This window comes from Carettochelys insculpta, unplaced genomic scaffold (assembly GCF_033958435.1).
Source record: "Carettochelys insculpta isolate YL-2023 unplaced genomic scaffold, ASM3395843v1 scaffold_0035, whole genome shotgun sequence".
Classification (NCBI taxonomy): domain Eukaryota; kingdom Metazoa; phylum Chordata; order Testudines; family Carettochelyidae; genus Carettochelys; species Carettochelys insculpta.
The window spans coordinates 402,211-418,440 of record NW_027439072.1 but is presented as its reverse complement, the minus strand read 5'-3'; the positions used below and the strand labels follow the sequence as shown (position 1 = coordinate 418,440).

At 54.7% G+C, this 16,230-nt stretch overlaps 3 non-coding genes across 3 annotated transcripts; 1 reads left to right on the top strand and 2 right to left on the bottom strand.

Moving 5' to 3' along the window:
* Positions 1–143: 143 nt before the first annotated feature.
* TRNAL-UAG (transfer RNA leucine (anticodon UAG)) lies at positions 144–225 on the bottom strand. The gene has a single exon. It is a non-coding gene; the product is annotated as a tRNA-Leu (tRNA).
* An 8,533-nt stretch (positions 226–8,758) lies between these two features.
* TRNAF-GAA (transfer RNA phenylalanine (anticodon GAA)) lies at positions 8,759–8,831 on the top strand. The gene has a single exon. It is a non-coding gene; the product is annotated as a tRNA-Phe (tRNA).
* A 6,378-nt stretch (positions 8,832–15,209) lies between these two features.
* On the bottom strand, positions 15,210–15,283 carry TRNAI-AAU (transfer RNA isoleucine (anticodon AAU)). The gene has a single exon. It is a non-coding gene; the product is annotated as a tRNA-Ile (tRNA).
* Positions 15,284–16,230: the final 947 nt, after the last annotated feature.

Genomic DNA, 16,230 nt, shown 5'->3' with positions numbered 1-16,230 from the left:
AAAGATGTTGAACCTTGCAAGACAGAGAACTGATCATGAGGACATTATACTTGAAACCCATCTCCAAACAGAGATGTCAGTTCCAACAGTTGGGGTCTGGCCATCAATGCAGCTTTCTATCCATCTTCCAGTTCATAAAAAGACAGCAGTGGTGGGATTTGAACCCACGCCTCCAATGAGACTGGAGTCTAAATCCAGCTCCTTAGACCACTCGGCCACACTACCTACAAAAGGCAGCTCCCGCGAGCATCAACCTCTCTTGACATTTTCTGAGTTTCAGAACAGTTTACACCAAGAGTACATAGGAAGTTTTAAAAAGCCTCATATGTCATACCTAGTGAAAATGTCAGCATGTTTTCAATAAAAGGGGGCTGTGACACAGTATTCCAAAAAGATGGCTTTTAGCACATCCTAACCTTCCGCTGCCGTCTCTCTCGGCTGCTTTTTATCCCAGATCACACTGACACACAGAGGAAGGTGATAGGGATTACTGGTCATGATACTCTTAAAGCTGAAGTCACAGTTCCTGGGTGCAGCTGCCATCCTCTGCTCTGGCAGCTGAGCCTTTGAAGGGCTCCCCACGTGGGCCAGGGTAAGCAGTGACTTGTGGATGGACGTGATGGGGGGGGAATCCAACACAGATAGAACTTCTGTAGCTTTGTGGTTGTTACATTTGCTTTACATGTGCAATGTACTTGTTTAAAGCCCCATGAAAACACCAGCGCTTTGGTTGCTTTGCTCCCCTTTGGGGCTGAGAAGAGCTGGTCTCATTCTGTCTCCGGAGTAAACCCAACTGCTGTGTGAAAAAGGGTAGAGGTATCAGCAGAGCTTATACGTCGCTCTCAGACTGGGGAAGCTACACAAGTTCGGCCGGTCTTTTTCAGGAGGCTTGTGTCTTGGCCTCCTCTGCCCTTGAGGATTGACCGACTGAGGCCGGCTCTCCTGCTGGCCTCCTTTGCGTGACTTGCTAAAGGAAGAAGTGAGGCTGGAACGGGGCAGAAGAAGGAAGTAAAGCTGAGGCAGGCAGGAGAGCAGCTTAGCACCTCAGTGCAGTTAATGGAGCACCACTCTTTCTCCTGCCAAAGCCTGTGCAGGTGAGGCTGGCTGCAGGGAGGCAGAATCCTGTGCCTGTCCAATGGTGCTCCAGGAATGGCTCCTGGTACCCCAGGAAGAGAAGTGGGATTCTGGGTGGAAGGAAAACCAGCAAAGCTCTGTCTGAGTGAGTAAGGAGCAGGTCCTGGGTGGATTGGGCAGTGGTGGTCTTGAGGGGCTCTCTGTCAGCCTTGGGGCAGCAGGGACCACTGTCCCTTTGTGACTGAGCCAGGCTGGTGGTTCATGGCTTTGGATGTGTCCGGTTGTGAGCAACTGGGACCACAAACCCTCCACCTGCCTGTGTGATGGGCAGATGTGCTTAATGTGACATTTGAGGGAAATGGTTTAGCTGTCAAATATCAGAACCTCTTTTCTGTGTGTGAACAGCCTTTGTAGCTGGGTGCAGGATGTGTCTGTCCGTCTGTCTGTCTGTGCTACAGAGCGTGTGGTATGTTTCTGGGTCGCACTCACAGACGATTGGGCAATACGCTGCCTAGCCTGCTTAATGGCCCATCCTGTAGCCCCTGCTGTCTTGTTGGCTCATTGGGAAAGCGAGGGGTACAGCTGAAGGCTCAGCAGCTCGGCTTTGCATGAAGTGTGGGCGTCTCAATTATCGGTAGCAGCCGAGGGCAATTTGAGGCCCTGTGGTCAACATCTAGCCTGTTAGCCCCCTTGTCTGTACGCTTCAGCCCAGGGTCATGCTGACACTGCACATCTGTGTTCTGAAGCATCTAAACGCTGGGCTTGAGATAGGCGCGTCTGTGCTTTCAAACGCTCTAAGACTGGGCTGTTCCTTTGTGCTGTGTGCTCAGAGGCACCGAAAAGGGGCAAGATGGAGTAGAGCAGGGGGATTGTGTCTGGTTACAGGACCCCAGGGGCTCCAGGGCGGGACAGTCACACGGACACCTGCCTCAGGCCCTGTGGCTGGTGCTGCAGACTGATCTATTGCTCTCAGTGTCAGAGAGAGGGGAGTTTGACATTCAACCCCAGAAGCAAGTGTCTGCCCCTTTCCCAGCTGTGCACAGCCCAGCTCATCCCAGCTGCTGGGAGAGACCAGAGCCCCTGAGCCAGCCTTGGGGACAGGCCCTTCTCTCACAGGCAGCTGCCCATGTCAGTGGCTGAAGCTGAACCAGGGCTTCCCCCACCTCGTCCCCATGTCTGGCCGGGGCACTGCACCCCAGCTGTGTTTGGGGCCCTGCTCACCCCAGGAAGCCGCACTGCAGGGGACAGGAGTGAGAGTAGAACTGTTGGGCCAAATCTGCCCATCCTGTGTCCTTGGCCAACCAGCCAGGTGCAGAAAGGTTTCTGGCAGGATTGACTTTGGGAAGGATGAAAAACTTGCAGCACATGAAGATGAGGTGGTGAAAGTGGTTGATTGCTAATCCCTTGTGCTCTGCATGCATGGGTTCAAATCCCATCCTCATTGCATCTTTCTTTGTTGATTTCCAGCCCCATTGTTTGCAACTTCCAGCACACCTGAGTTTGCTGCCTCCCAGCTCCTGTGTTGGGCAGACTCCAAGCACAGGACACCTCTGTGAGGCTGAGCTGAGCTCTGGCTGCCAGAGGTGGGGGGTGGGATGATTTCATTTGCCCGGAAAGTGCCAAGCCTGACTCCAGTGTCAGCTCCACTCACCTCTGCCCCCTGCAGTGCTGCTGTGTGGGGCTAAGTAGGGCCCCAAACACAGCCAGGGGTGTAGTTCCCTGGCAAGGAAGAGGCAGCCCTGACTCAGCTGAGGTCAGGCACAGGTGCAGCTGCCTCTGAGTGAATTGCTGGTTCCCCAAGGCTTGATGCAGTGCTCTGGTCTCTCCCAGCTCCTGGGCTGGGCAGTGCACATCTGGGAAAAGAGCAGATACTTGCCCAGGGGGAAGGAATGTTTCTCTGCCCCTGACAGCAATAGATCCAGCCACAGGGCCTGGGGCAGGTCTCCATTCAACTGTGCCACCCTGGGCAAGTCCTGAGTTCTTCTGTGCTTCTCAGCAGCTGGGCAAAAGCCTCTTTGGGACATATCTCCTGCTCCACAGCTGAAAGGAGCACACAGGAGCTGCTGGGCTCAGCTCCCAGGGGTGCCAGGCTGCTACATTCTGCAGCCCCTGGTGTTGGCCCTGAGAGGACATGGGGCTGGAGGGACCTTTGTTCTGATCCACAATGGATGTTCTGAACGTTCACATGCTGGTGACAGGCCAGTGCTTCAGGCCGCCTGGACACTCCTGTTCTTGTGGGAAAGGAGCAGCTCTGGGCTTTCAGGTCAAACTGCACATGGCGGCTGCCACACTGTGGGGTGGCTCTTGCAGTGCTGCTGAGGGCGGCTTTGTGTGCTGTGTCTGAGACTGGAAACCCCAAGCCCCTTTGGGGTAACGACTGCAGCAGGAGAGGTCAGTGTCCCGGCCCCAAAGCAGCTAGACCCACTGAAATGCCAGAGAGTCCAGGGAAACACTTCCCTGCCCCTGGGCTGTTTTCACCGGCTAAACTCCCTTCCAGCATTGACCTGAGTGAGACACTGACATGGCCACTTCCCAGCCCCAGCCCTGGGCACTGAGCCACGAGCACTAGTAAATGTTCTACCCCTGGAGTGCATGACCCTCAGAATAAGCAAATGTCCTGACCCGCACAGCTCATTCCAGAGACCACAAACTCTCTGCAGCTGCCCATGGCTCCTTTCCACTGAGGCTGGTGAGATGAACTGGTTATTGGGAGTCTCCTAATGCTCCGATGATGGGTTCAAGTCCTGCTGTACCTTTTAGATCACCTTTGCTTGCTGTCCTGGCTGCAATGGACAAATAGGCTCTACGATGCCCAGGGGGCTGTGCAGGGGTCAGCCTGGAGGGTGGGGGGTTGCTGGGTGTCACTGTTGGTATCACCAAAAGAACTCCAAATGCCTCTGTCCAGGTGTGCTGGTGACTGGCAGTAACCTGCTGTTACTGTTCTTGGCATCCTCTGTGTTTCTGTGCCTGTCACCTGCCTGGTCACATAGATTTGCTGAGCTACTTGGGCAGGTGAGATACATGCAACAGGGCTGGTTGTGTCAACCGCACAAGTCTGCCACTTGCGAGCATTTTGGTGGATGCTCCATGTTCTGAGAGCAGCCGCAGTGGAGATGTCGTTGTCTCCGGCAATAAGAGTTCAAACTGGGGCTCGTGGGGTAGATTTTTGTGCTTCTTTTCATGCTTACTAAACTGTGCTGTGCATGGGCTGTGCCCCAAGGGGTCTGTTCCCTCTGGGTGCCCAGAGGTAAATTCATAAATGAGCCTTTGGGGGGAAGGAGTCACTCACTGGACCTCTCGCCCCTTCAGTCTCAGGGCGAATTACTGACCCATGGCTGTGGGGCTGGCATCAGCCTGGCTCACTCGTCTCTTGCTTCGGTAGCTCTGAGCCAATGTGTGAGACTCGGCAGTTATGTTTCTTTGTTTCTCTGCTGCATTGGTCCTTTCTGCAGCTCCCTCTGTGGGAGGGCTCTGCCTGGCCCTCTGCCCAGCTCTGCCCCCTGCCTGGTGACTATTTACTGCTCAGAGCCACAGGCTTGTTCCTGGGCCTGGGTCAGTCCCTGTTGCTGCTGGCTGAGTGTGACACGGCCTAGGTGTGTCAGCCTGCACCAAGGGCATTTCTGTGTAACACTCCTGAGCCCCCTGGCTGTGGGTCCGGTTCTCCTGCCCAGTGCAGCCCATGGCAAGCAGAGCCCTGCGCATGTGCATCACACTGCACCTTTGTGTGATCGATGGGATCAGAAACCTGAGCCTCAGAGGCTGGGAACTGAGGCAGCTGAGGGACGGGTTTGCTCAGTTTTTGTACGTTTGTAGAGGAAAGTGTGAAGTGTTTAAATCCATGTCAAGCATCTAGAGCAACCCCAAAACATACTGGAGCCAGAGATGAAAATGGATTTCCATTAAGAAAACCATCCAAACAGGGGAATCTGGTAAAGCTTCATCTTCAGTCAAGTGTTCCACCACTGAGCCAGGCTCTCTATCACTGGAAAATGGTGAGAGGTTTGTCCCCAGCCCATCTCAGCGTGGGGATTTCTCCGGCGGGATACAGGCACAACAGAAAGTTGCTCACCGGATGGGAACTCTGATCTGAAGCCCAAGTGAATTGCAGGCCAACAAAATCTGCCGGCCCTGCCCAGCACAGCGCTGGAGGCTGGAATGGTGGCAGCAGGATGGGGAACAAGGGGAACACACCGAGTGACAGGGATTTGTGCAAGTAGCAAACCCAGGCAGCAGTCAGGCCCTGCTGGGTGTGCCCTGTACCTTGCTGCAGCGATAGGAGATGATTTGGACCATTTCCCAGCCACAGACATTCTGGATGGAGCCAGCCATGCTGGACATGTTGACGATGGCCGCCTTGCTGCAGCTCAGCCCTGTCTGGGGGCTTCCCTGGGCAGCCTGATTCAGCAAGGGCAGGAAGGCCTGGGCAGAGGGGAGAGCAGAGCAGCCGTGGGGTCAGAAAAGGAACAGAGTTCTGCTCGTGAGGCCGGGAACCAGAATGGAGGGTGGGTCTCTGCTCTTCCCACTGATGCCCAGCCCCCAGCCAGCCCAGAAGCAGGAGCCTCACCCAGGAAGGTGTGCGGAGCCATGGATCCTGCTCATACCCTGTAGAGACCAACAATGATCCCCAACTCATGTCCCTGCATTCACAGTCTTCATCCAGGGCAGATTGGGGGGGTCTGTGGCTCCCCACTGATGCCCACTTGGGTCTTGCCATGGCCCACCTGCAGCTGTTCAGAAAGGAGGATTTGCCCACGCAAGGGTACCCCCACCTGAGGCAGTGGACGGTCAGGTATGTAACCCACACAACACACACCTCTGTGACACGGGGCGGGGGCACCAGACATGACTGGGAGCCCCACACCCCCAGCGGACCCCGACCTGCAACTGCACAGTAACAGCCCCAGGCCCTGCTCGAAGGTTTCACACAGGGAAAGCTGGGAAGTCAGCCCCACCCCCAGGGCACAGTGATTTGCACTGGGCTGGTAATAAAGCAAAGGGGTTGTGTGGAGGGTCACAAGTGGGACTGAAGGGCAGAAGGAGAGAGAAAGGCAAAATGTTCTGCTAGTTACACCGCAGCAAATGCTCACCCTGAAAAGCTCCAGCCGGGGCAGCACAGCCCATCCCCCACTCCGTGAGAGACAGGCGATAACTCTGCCCCACAGCTGGGCCCTCCTCGCCCCACCCCTGGGGTGTGAAGAGGGAGAAAGGAGGGTGTGGGGATCACAGAGTGAAAGTCAGGCTGAGGGAGCAAAGGGGGGCAGGACTCCAGGCTCTGCTGGTGGGGTCCTGGCACTGGGGCAGGTGGAGTGGGAGGAGGGTAGATTGGTGGAGTCTGATCTGCACACGGCAGAGGGGACAGGAAGTGAAAGGGGGTTTTTCGTTCCTCTCATCCGCAATGTCCTCTCGGCAGCAACTCCACCTTCCGTCGGGCACAATGTCTGTGCTGGGCAATGGGAAGGGGTTGTTGTGGGCAGCCCACCAGAGTGGGTCGGCCCCACAAAAGCTCATCACTTGATAAATTCGTTTGGTTGTCGTTAAAGTGCTACAGGACGGCTTTTTGGCTGAAGACACAGACGAACACAGATACCTCCCTGTCAGGACCCACAGCTCAAACCAGGGGGGCACCGTGGCTTAACTGGTAAAAGCACCTGCTTTGTAAACAGGAGATCCTGGGTTCAACTGCCAGTGGTGCCTCGTTGTGCATCATGAGCAACATTTTCCTACAGGTGTCTGGGGAACCAAAAAGCCCTCCCTTGGCAATGCCAGTCATGGCTGGGGGAGGCAAAGGCTGATGGGAGAGGAGCATTGGGAAGAATCCAGTCACAGACAAGAGCTCAGGCAAACGCAGCGGAAACTGGTGTTGGGAAGGTGGCTCCTCTGGCTACAAGAACAGAGACTGACCCTCCCAGCCCTGCGGCTCTCTGGCACTGCCTGTGCACAGCTGCTGACAGCGCAATCTCAGCTGGGCAGGAGAGGGAGAGTTACTCTCCTCTCACATCCCTTTGTTTGTCACTGACAAAACCCAAACGAGTTAGGAGAAAAGTCCCAGAGGCTCTGTGGCTCCCCTGCCCATGGACCTCCCAGGTAAGGGGAGATTAGGAAAGCAGCACCCAGTGGTGCCTGGACAAATCTTTCTGGCTGCCTCTCACCTGCTTTGCAGCACCTCTGGGCTGTGCTGGAGAGTTCAGAGAGCTGCAGGAGGCGGCTGCCGTCCTTCTGCAGGAAGAAGTAACAGACACTGACAGGTGGACAGCTGAGGTGGCTGCAGAGTGGGTGTGGGCAGCACGGGAGGAACCCCAAAGCCCTTTGTCTGTTACAAAGGCAGGGAGGTGATGCCCTTGATTCTTGTTATTCACCAACAGGTCTATGCAGCCAAGGGCTCAGCATTAGGTTCTGGGCCACTGAGCACTGGGGAATCCCATTCACAGTGTGTATTGCCTCCTGGCCCTCTCCTGCCCCAGACCTGCCTCTGCAGAGACACCCCCCACACTAGTGAGCAAGAGTGTTGGCCTGTGCTTGGAGTCTGCCCAGCACAGGCGCTGGGGGGCAGCAGGCTCAGCCGTTGTAGAAGTAGCATCACACAATAGGACTGGAACTCAACAAAGCTCAGCAGGATGGTGCCTATAAAGGCTCAGTGAGGATGGGATTCAAGCCCCGCAGAGCACAATGGATTAGCCGTCCATCCCCTTCACCACTCGGCCGCCTCACCCAACGTGCCTGGAACTTTTTCATATGTCCCAACTTCAACCCTGCCAGGAACCTTTCTGCCACTCACTGGCTGGCCGGGGACACAGGAAGGGCAGGTTTGGCCCAACAGGGCTATGATCACTCATGTCCCCTGCAGAGCTGCTTCCTGGGGTGAGCAGGGGACTGTGGTGCCCTGCCCTGGGAGCAGCACAGCTCAGCCCATGTGTCCCTGCTGGGTGGGTCCAGAGCAGGGCCATGGGCAGGGTCTGCAGCCTTTGTGTCTCCTCCTGTCACGCTCTGCTCCTTTCCAGCTGCTCTGTTAGCACAGGAGCTCCAGCTGGATTGGCCCCTTCTCTGCCAGGTCAGTCTGTGAGGGGCCGATGGGAGGCAGGTTCAGGAGCAGGCGTTGGCTGGGTCTGGCTGGGACTGAACATGTGGGATCAGGCAGGGGCACTTGCCTGGCACAGCTTCTTTTGGCTGAGGGGCAAAGATAGCTCTGTGATTCCCAGCCAGTGACATCAGTGAGGGAAAAGCCTTCAAGTCCATGCTCCTGACCTTGCCTCCCATCACACACACACATTGCCCCCACCACCACCCACTCACCGCCCCCACAGGTAACACATGGGGGGTGAAAAAATGAAACAGATTGTGATAGAGTGGGGGGGGGCGTGTGGGTGCATGTGTGAGACTCAGGCTGTAGGTAAAGTATCTTCTGTAAAAGGCCTTGTGATTGGAGAAAAACATCTCCAATACGCCTACCTTCATACCTCCAGCTTCCATCCCAGACACACCACACGATCCATTGTCTACAGCCCAGCATTAAGATATAACCGCATTTGCTCCAACCCCTCCGACAGAGACAAACACCTGCAGAATCTTCTGACTCAGGAAGCTGCCAACGTTCCTCCTGCCTCCCAAGGACACTTGCTATCACAGCAATAGCTGAGAAAAACACCTCCAATATTGAGGTGATGACCTGAAAACCTCAAAAACAGCTGCTGAAGTAGCTCAGTTGGGAGAGCGTTAGACTGAAGATTTAAAGGTCCTTGGTTCAATCCCAAGCTTCAGCAGAGCTTTTCTGAACTTTGGCCAGAGAGCAATTAGTGACTGCTTGGTGCCTTACTGCTGGCAAATGCTCCTGGAAAGGATGTTGTCAGCCCTTCTGGGACACCAAGGCGCTAGCGTGCTCTTCCTTTCTTCTCTTGCTCTTCCGCAGCAAGGGGAGGAAAAAAGACCCCATTGTGCCCAGTATGATCCAGCCAACTTCACAGATCTTGCTGAGTGTTCCCAAAAGTCCACTGCTCAACCCGCCGAGCGATTGAAAGGCAGCTCTGAGGCCCTCTCACCACCACTTTCTCCAGGTTGGCCCATCCAGGTGTCACAGCAAATGCCACACTGGTGGATGGCATTGCAGGGGAGGCTCAGAGGAACACAGCCGAGATTCTGTGGTGCACTGGTAATCACAGAACTCTCCAAGCTGAAATCAGCAAAAAACACAGTATGTCATTTGTGTCCTGGCATGTGTTCCTGCTTCTATGGCTGGCCTGCAGCCTGGCATTCCCTGCCCCTGTGAGTGCCAGCAATCAGACAGCCTGCGGTACCTTTCAATGAGACATGGGAACACTTTTGTAATTAGTGAAACAAAAACCATCCACCAACAGTATTTGTTCCCTTTGCTGCACTTAGGTGCCTGTATGCTGTTGATTTCTTCTCTTTGAAGCAATAAGAAGCAGCCAACTCAGAAGGTGCTGAGCTCGCCCATCTTCCCTGAGATGTGAGATTGCCTCTCCCCACTTGAGACACCCTTTGAGGTGGTGGGCCGAGAAGCCTTTAAGGACTCGCTTTTCTTAGTTTCCAGCTTTAAGCTGCTGGATGAGGAAAGAGTGGCCAGGCAAGTGGGTGGCTGAAAAAGGGAAAGAGATCTGACAAACAGGAAATGGTGGAGTGACAACAAAGTCCACAACCCCTTGCATATTTTTCCAGCCAACAAAATGCAGCACGAGATTTGTGCTTTGTCCACAGGGAGGGCTTTGAAGCAGTTAGGGAACGTAGGCCATTTTCTGTGAAGTTCCCCTAAAGTTAAAATACTGTTGATGGAGCTCCAGAGGGCCTCACTCATCCACTAGGAGGAAAAAGCCCCAACTCAGGTGTACCTGTGGAGAAGAAAGGCCCTGGAGAGACAGAGATTTAGAGCAAAACCCACAGATTTGAAATCAGATTGCAGAATGCAGAGCTCTGAACACTGCCATTACGCCATGGGACCTGCAGATAAACAATTTCTGGGCACCTGTGACTCTTTGGAGGTTGGCACCCTGCTTACCTTGGCTATTGATACTGGCATACATGCATTCCTCCTGAGAAAGGTAGAGTTGCTGTGGTGGGGTTCAGGGGTCCCCATGCACTGCACCCTGGCCGTAGGCAGGAGTGACTCTCACTCAGCAGGTAGAGTAGGAAGTTTATTAGGTGACAGAGGTCCAGTTTCTCACAGAAGAGTCAGTGCAGCAATCAGAGAAAGTCATTCCATCTCATCCTAGGGAAAGAAGCCTGAGGGGTTCCTCTCTGTGGTGTAGCTTCCCCCTTGCCCGGCTGGCTGGCTTCAAGCTCCCTCTCCCCTCCAGCTTCTAACTGCCCCCTCCGATTCAAAGCCAGATCAGCTCCTCCCTCCTCTTTGTTCAGGGCAGAGGTGTTACCTGCCAGCCTAGGTTATAGCCCCAGGGTCATCCATAGCTACTGGGAGTTGCTCTGCTTCTCTCACACACATCCAGCCTGAGTCTCACACATGCACTCCTCCCACTCCATCACACTTGCCTCTACAGCATAACCAAACTTTCACCATTTTCCACTGGTATAGAGTACAGCTTCGTGGTGGAGCATTTGACTGCAGCTGAAAAAGTCCCAGGTGCTCCTTCACAGATGGTTGTCTTAAGGGAAATAGATCTTCATCTCCAGTCCATTTGGGGTTTTCCCTGGATGTTTGAAATAGATTTAAACACTTATCATTTTCCTCTGCCAATGTACCAGCACTGAGCAAACCTATCCTTCAGCTGAGATCAGTTCCCAGCCTGCAAAGCTCAGGGTTCTGATCCATTGAACACACAAGGGTACTGTACATCACAGATATGCAGGGCCCTGCTCACAGTGGCCTGTGCTGGGCAGGAGAACCAGGCCCAAAGCCAGGGGGCTCAGGAATCTAACACACAAAGGCCACTTGGTTCAGACTGAGCTCACAGCACTTTGGCTTCATCACACTCGTCCAGCAGTGTCAGGGCCCACCCCAGGCACAGGAAGAAGCCTGTGTCTTTGACCAAGAAACATTCAAATGGCAGGGGCAGAGCTGCTGGAAGCCCCAGAAAAGAACCCAGCCCAGGACCAGGCAAAGCCCTCCCACAGTGGGGGCTGCAGAAAGGGCCAAAACATCTCAGAAAAGTCACTGACAGTTCCCAGCTGCAGAGCCCCAGGCCTTGGCCCAAAGCCCCCAAAGTGAGACATGAGTGAGCGACGCCAACACCAACCCCACAGCCAGGGGTTACAAACTTCTGTCATGGCTCCTTCCCCACTCTAGCAAGAGAAATGCAGAAGTGGGGCCCAGCAAAAGTACCTCCAAGACCTTATCTACCAGGTTTTGGTATAAACTTCCCTTCAAAAATCCAAAAACCTTAGACTTTGGGGATAAAATTCACTGCCACCAGCCAAGTAATAATAAGGAAACTGGGGAGAGACGACGTGGGAAATCTCAGCCCCAAAAGTGAGAACCAGGACACAAAAAACATTAACCAAAACCAGGTTAATAAAAAGAAAAAGGAAGAACTTTTGTTATTACAACATTTGTGTTGCAAACCTCATGACGAGATGGAAGAGTCACAAAGTAAAACACATGGGGAGTCTCCACCATGGGCCTAGAACTTAGTTACAAGGAGAGGAAAAGAACATTTCTAAAAAGCGCACAGACATCAGACCCCACTTCCCAAACCAGAAAGCAATAAAGCCCAATGGATCTATGTAAACTTTACCCGACTCACAGAAGATTGGAGGGTCTGTTCTTGGAGGGCGACATTCTGTGTCTCTCTCCCTCATGGCTGGAAAGAAGAAGAAGGAAAAAGACAGAGAACAGAGAGGGAGGAGCCAAAATTTAATTCTTACCTCCATTCCTCTTGGCCAACCCCACCTGGCTCAGGAGGTTAACCCTTTCACTCCCAGGCTGCTAGCAAACCCTCATGATCATAACAACTTGCCTTGAGAATGAAAGGATGAGAGGTCCCTGGAGTGACTTCTGCCCCAAAAGGCTCATTTACGAGTTAACCGTGGAGCTCCCACAGAGGCCAGAGTCTGGAGGATGAGGGGTTTCTTACCTGGAACTGAGGCCTGACATGTCCCCGGCTGCTCAGACTGGCCACGAAAAAGATCCTAGATCAAGAGCTGAACACTCAGAGCCACAAAACACACTCAGAGATCAGGAGGTCAGGATTTTCCTGTAGAGTTCTATGGCTTGTTAATTTTGGCACCAAAGCGGAGGGCAAAACTCTGCACAGCTAAGGATGTAGATGTGCGATTGTCGAGGTAGTGAGAATCAGTCAGGTGCCTGTACCCAGCCGTGCTGCAGCTGGAGAGGTTCCTACACTGTTAGAAGACGCAAGGTCAAGTTCTCCACAAGGGGTCTCTTACACAATGCAAAGCAGCACTTTCCCTTGCATGACCTTATTTCCATTTGCTGCATGCAGGACACATGGTAACATTACTCAGGTTTGAGCAAGCTCACGAGCAATCCAGCAGACCACAGGCAGCAGGGTCACACGCCCACCCCAGATATCTGTCAGGGTTCCCATCAGAATGTGCCCAGAAGCAATTTTTGTAATTTGTGTGGGAGGAAAGGACGGGAGCTGCTTCAGGCCACAGCATATGGGGTGGGTTGGAGGGATGACTTGGCCTATGTCTTTGCAGAGCTTTTCATAGAATCATAGAATCATAGAACACTAGGACCGGAAGGGGCCTCGAGAGGCCATCGAGTCCAGTCCCCTGCCCCGACGGCAGGACCGACCACTATCTACACCATCCCTGATAGACATCTATCTAATCTGTTCTTAAATATCTCCAGCGAGGGAGATTCCACAACCTCCCTTGGCAACTTATTCCAGTACTTGACCACCCTGACAGTTAGGAACTTTTTCCTAATGTCCAACCTAAACTTCCCTTGCTGCAGTTTACGTCCATTGCCTCTTGTTCTCTCCTCAGAGGCCAAGAAGAACAAGTTTTCTCCCTCCTCCTTATGACACCCTTTAAGATATCTGAAAACCGCTATCATGTCCCCCCTCAATCTTCTTTTGTCCAAGCTAAACAAGCCCAATTCTTTCAGACTTTCTTCAAAAGACATGTTCTCCAGACCTTTCATCATTCTAGTTGCTCTTCTCTGGACCTTCTCTAATTTCTCCAGAGAGAAATTATCTCTAGACAGTTCCCACTCAGCAGCACTACGGGCATAAAACAGGCTCCCTGCCTGCTCTAGCTCCACGCTGCCCCTAAGGTCGCGTCTACACTAGCAAGTACATTCGAAATTAGAACTGGAAGACCGAGCTCTTTCGAAAGAACCCGCTGAGCGTCCACACGCACCCTGCGCCCTTTCGAAAGTAAATTTGAAAGAACTCCCGTGTTCTTTTGAAGTTGAACCTCCGTTCCCAGGATGGGAAGAGCGCCCTCCTTCGACAGAGATCAAGTGTAGACGCTCCGCGGCCCGCTCATTCAAAAGGGAGGGTCCTCCACGGCGGCAATCAGCCGGCAGGCGGCAGCACCTCTCACAGCACAGACGGAGCTCTATGGTTCTAGTGTCCGACCACGCTTAAGAGGACGCAGGCTCCCAGAAACCCTCAGGCAGGAAGCTGAGAGCGTGGAGTTAGCAGTGAGGCCACACTGCTCTCCAGCTCACCAGCCACCACGACCGACAGCCAGTCCCCCACACCACCCAGACCTATGGCCAGCCACCCAGATCCCCGCCCACCCCAGGGGCCCTCCAAAGACAGCAGGGAGTTGTCCCAGGAGGTGGCCCAGGCCCTGAAGCATCGAGCCCCTTCCTGGACAGAAGCCAAGATCCTGGACCTCCTCTCCCTCTGGAAGGATGAGGAGGTCCTCTAACAAAGGGGGGTCCTTTGCCGCAATGCGGTCACCTTCCAGCGGCTGGCAAAGGGGCTGCTTGGCCATGGCCACCCCACCTGCACACTGGACCAGGTCCGGTCAAATGTAAAAGAACCGCGGCATGGGTATTGCAGGGCCTGGGACGCAGCCAGGCGGTCGGGGGCAGCCCCCACAAGCTGCCCCTTATACAAAGAGCTCCACTGCCTCCTGGGGCTGAAGTAGGCTGGACCTCCCACCATCTTCCTCAACACATCCGTCAGGGACACTGAGCCAGAGACAGCGACCGAGGGCGAGGAGCACCCGGGGTCGTTCGCCAGCACCAGGCGACCACGGACAGCACAGCCACTCGACCCCACCAGCGATGACAAGGGCTCAAGCAAAGGGGTTCTTGTCATTGATCTCCCATCCAGGCCATCCAGCTGGGTCCTGTCTGACTGTGCCTCACCTGCCTTCCTGGAGGGACCCCTAGGTAGGTGCCATGAACACCAGCCTCCCTAGTGCTCAGGGAGGGAGTCTCAGGTCCCACCTGGGGTGGCCACAGGCATCCCACAGGGCCACCAGTCCAGGTGCATGTGGACCCTGGACAGCGATGTTCCCCGGGCTCTCAGGGGGATGATGCGCGGCACTCAGCACCACATAGATGGGACAGCATCAGGGGCTGCCCAGACATGGAGGCAGCAGGGAAACAGCATCCGGGGGGGTGCGTTCCCCCAGGACTGTCAGCCAACTCCACCTCTGCAGAGACCCACCCTGTCACCTCTACCTCTGTGCCCCTCTCCTGAGCTCCCATGGGCAAAGCTGCTCATCATGGACTTCCTCCAGGGCCTGCTCCTTGTGCTTCTGCACCTCACCCCCAAGGGCCCTTCCTCTGCCTTCCCCAGCCCTCTGCCCACCAGAGCAGCGGCTGGGGGACCTGAGTGAAGAAGCAGAACTCAGGCAGGAAGAGGAGCAGGGCAGGCAGGGACTGGCACCACTGGTGAGTTATCTGGGCCTGTGGTGCTGCAGTAGCAGGTGTCCAGGGAGGGAGCCTGTGAGGCCAGAAGGCCTTTGTGGGGAGATGGGGAGCAGAGAAAGCCAATGGAGCTGCTGTAGGGGCTGGTGCCCTTGGCAGAGGGCTCCTGCTACTCCTTCCTGTGGGAGGTGTGTGTTGCAGAGTTGGGAATCTGGGGATCCTCACCTCCCCAAGGCCCACTCTGCAGCCCTTCCCTCTGCCTGGGGTGGTGACTCTGACTTGCTCCCTGCCAGCCTCTCAGCCTGGTTCCTTCAGCTCTTTGGGCCTCCTGCCCAGAGCAGCCACAAGAAGGAAAGCAGAAAAGACCTGCCCATGGCCAGCATGGGGCTTGAACCCACGACCTTGGCGTTATTAGCACCACGCTCTGACCAACTGAGCTAGCCGGCCAGGTGCTAAAAGTCTCACAAGGGGCCTTTTTGGAAATGAGCAACAGGCAGCTGCAGGGCCACTGGACGGAGATTTCCTCCCCTCCCCCACCAGCCTGGCCTCCCCTTTCAGACTCCCTCACCCATCCCCCACTGCTCTGAGCCCAGCTTGGAGTTCCCCCAGCCCCGGCTGCCCCTTGCCAGCTGTCCTGGGCCCTGCAGTGGGTCCCTCACATCCTGTCTCTCCCACCCCTTCCCACTGCCCTGATCCCCTTGTCCCCTTAGACCCTGCCAACCCCCCCACTGCCCTTTTCCCCTCCTCCCTCAGCCACAAGCCCTGCCCGGGTTCCCCTTCACACCTGCCACCTCTCCCCCCTGGAAGCCAAACTCCTCCTCCCTCTGCACTGCAGAGTAACCAGCTGAAACCTTGGGCCCTGCCCAGGGGCTGTGTCACAACGTCTCCCACCTGCACAATTCATGTCCACTGCAGGGGGTTTGCTTCCCAGCAAGGTTAGGAAATGTTGGGGAGGAAGCAAAAGGAAGCTACAAGAGGCACGTCGGCCAGGTTTATTGCCGTATTGGATACAGTAGTAGTTCCCTGTAGATTTCTTAGTCTAAGTCAGGGCATACTACAAATATGCACCCACGGTCAATGGACTCGGCTCGGTCAGTGGCGGGACTTTCCACTGCCCCCTTGGCCGGACCCAGACCACATCCCACGATTACATTCTTATACACAGGTAGAAACAGCTTACTCATCACTCCTGACATATTGAGGTACAGCCCTTCTACATAGCCAGGTGCCGCCTCTCACCTTGTACATGGTGGTTTGAACAAAACTCTATCCATCATATTACCCTTTTGCCCCTGTCATTGGGATGGGTCAGCCTGTTCTTTCTGATCTGTGGAATGTTCCAGGGTCAGGTGTTCTAGTACCATGTTCCTCTTTGAACACACCAAGTAGACAGG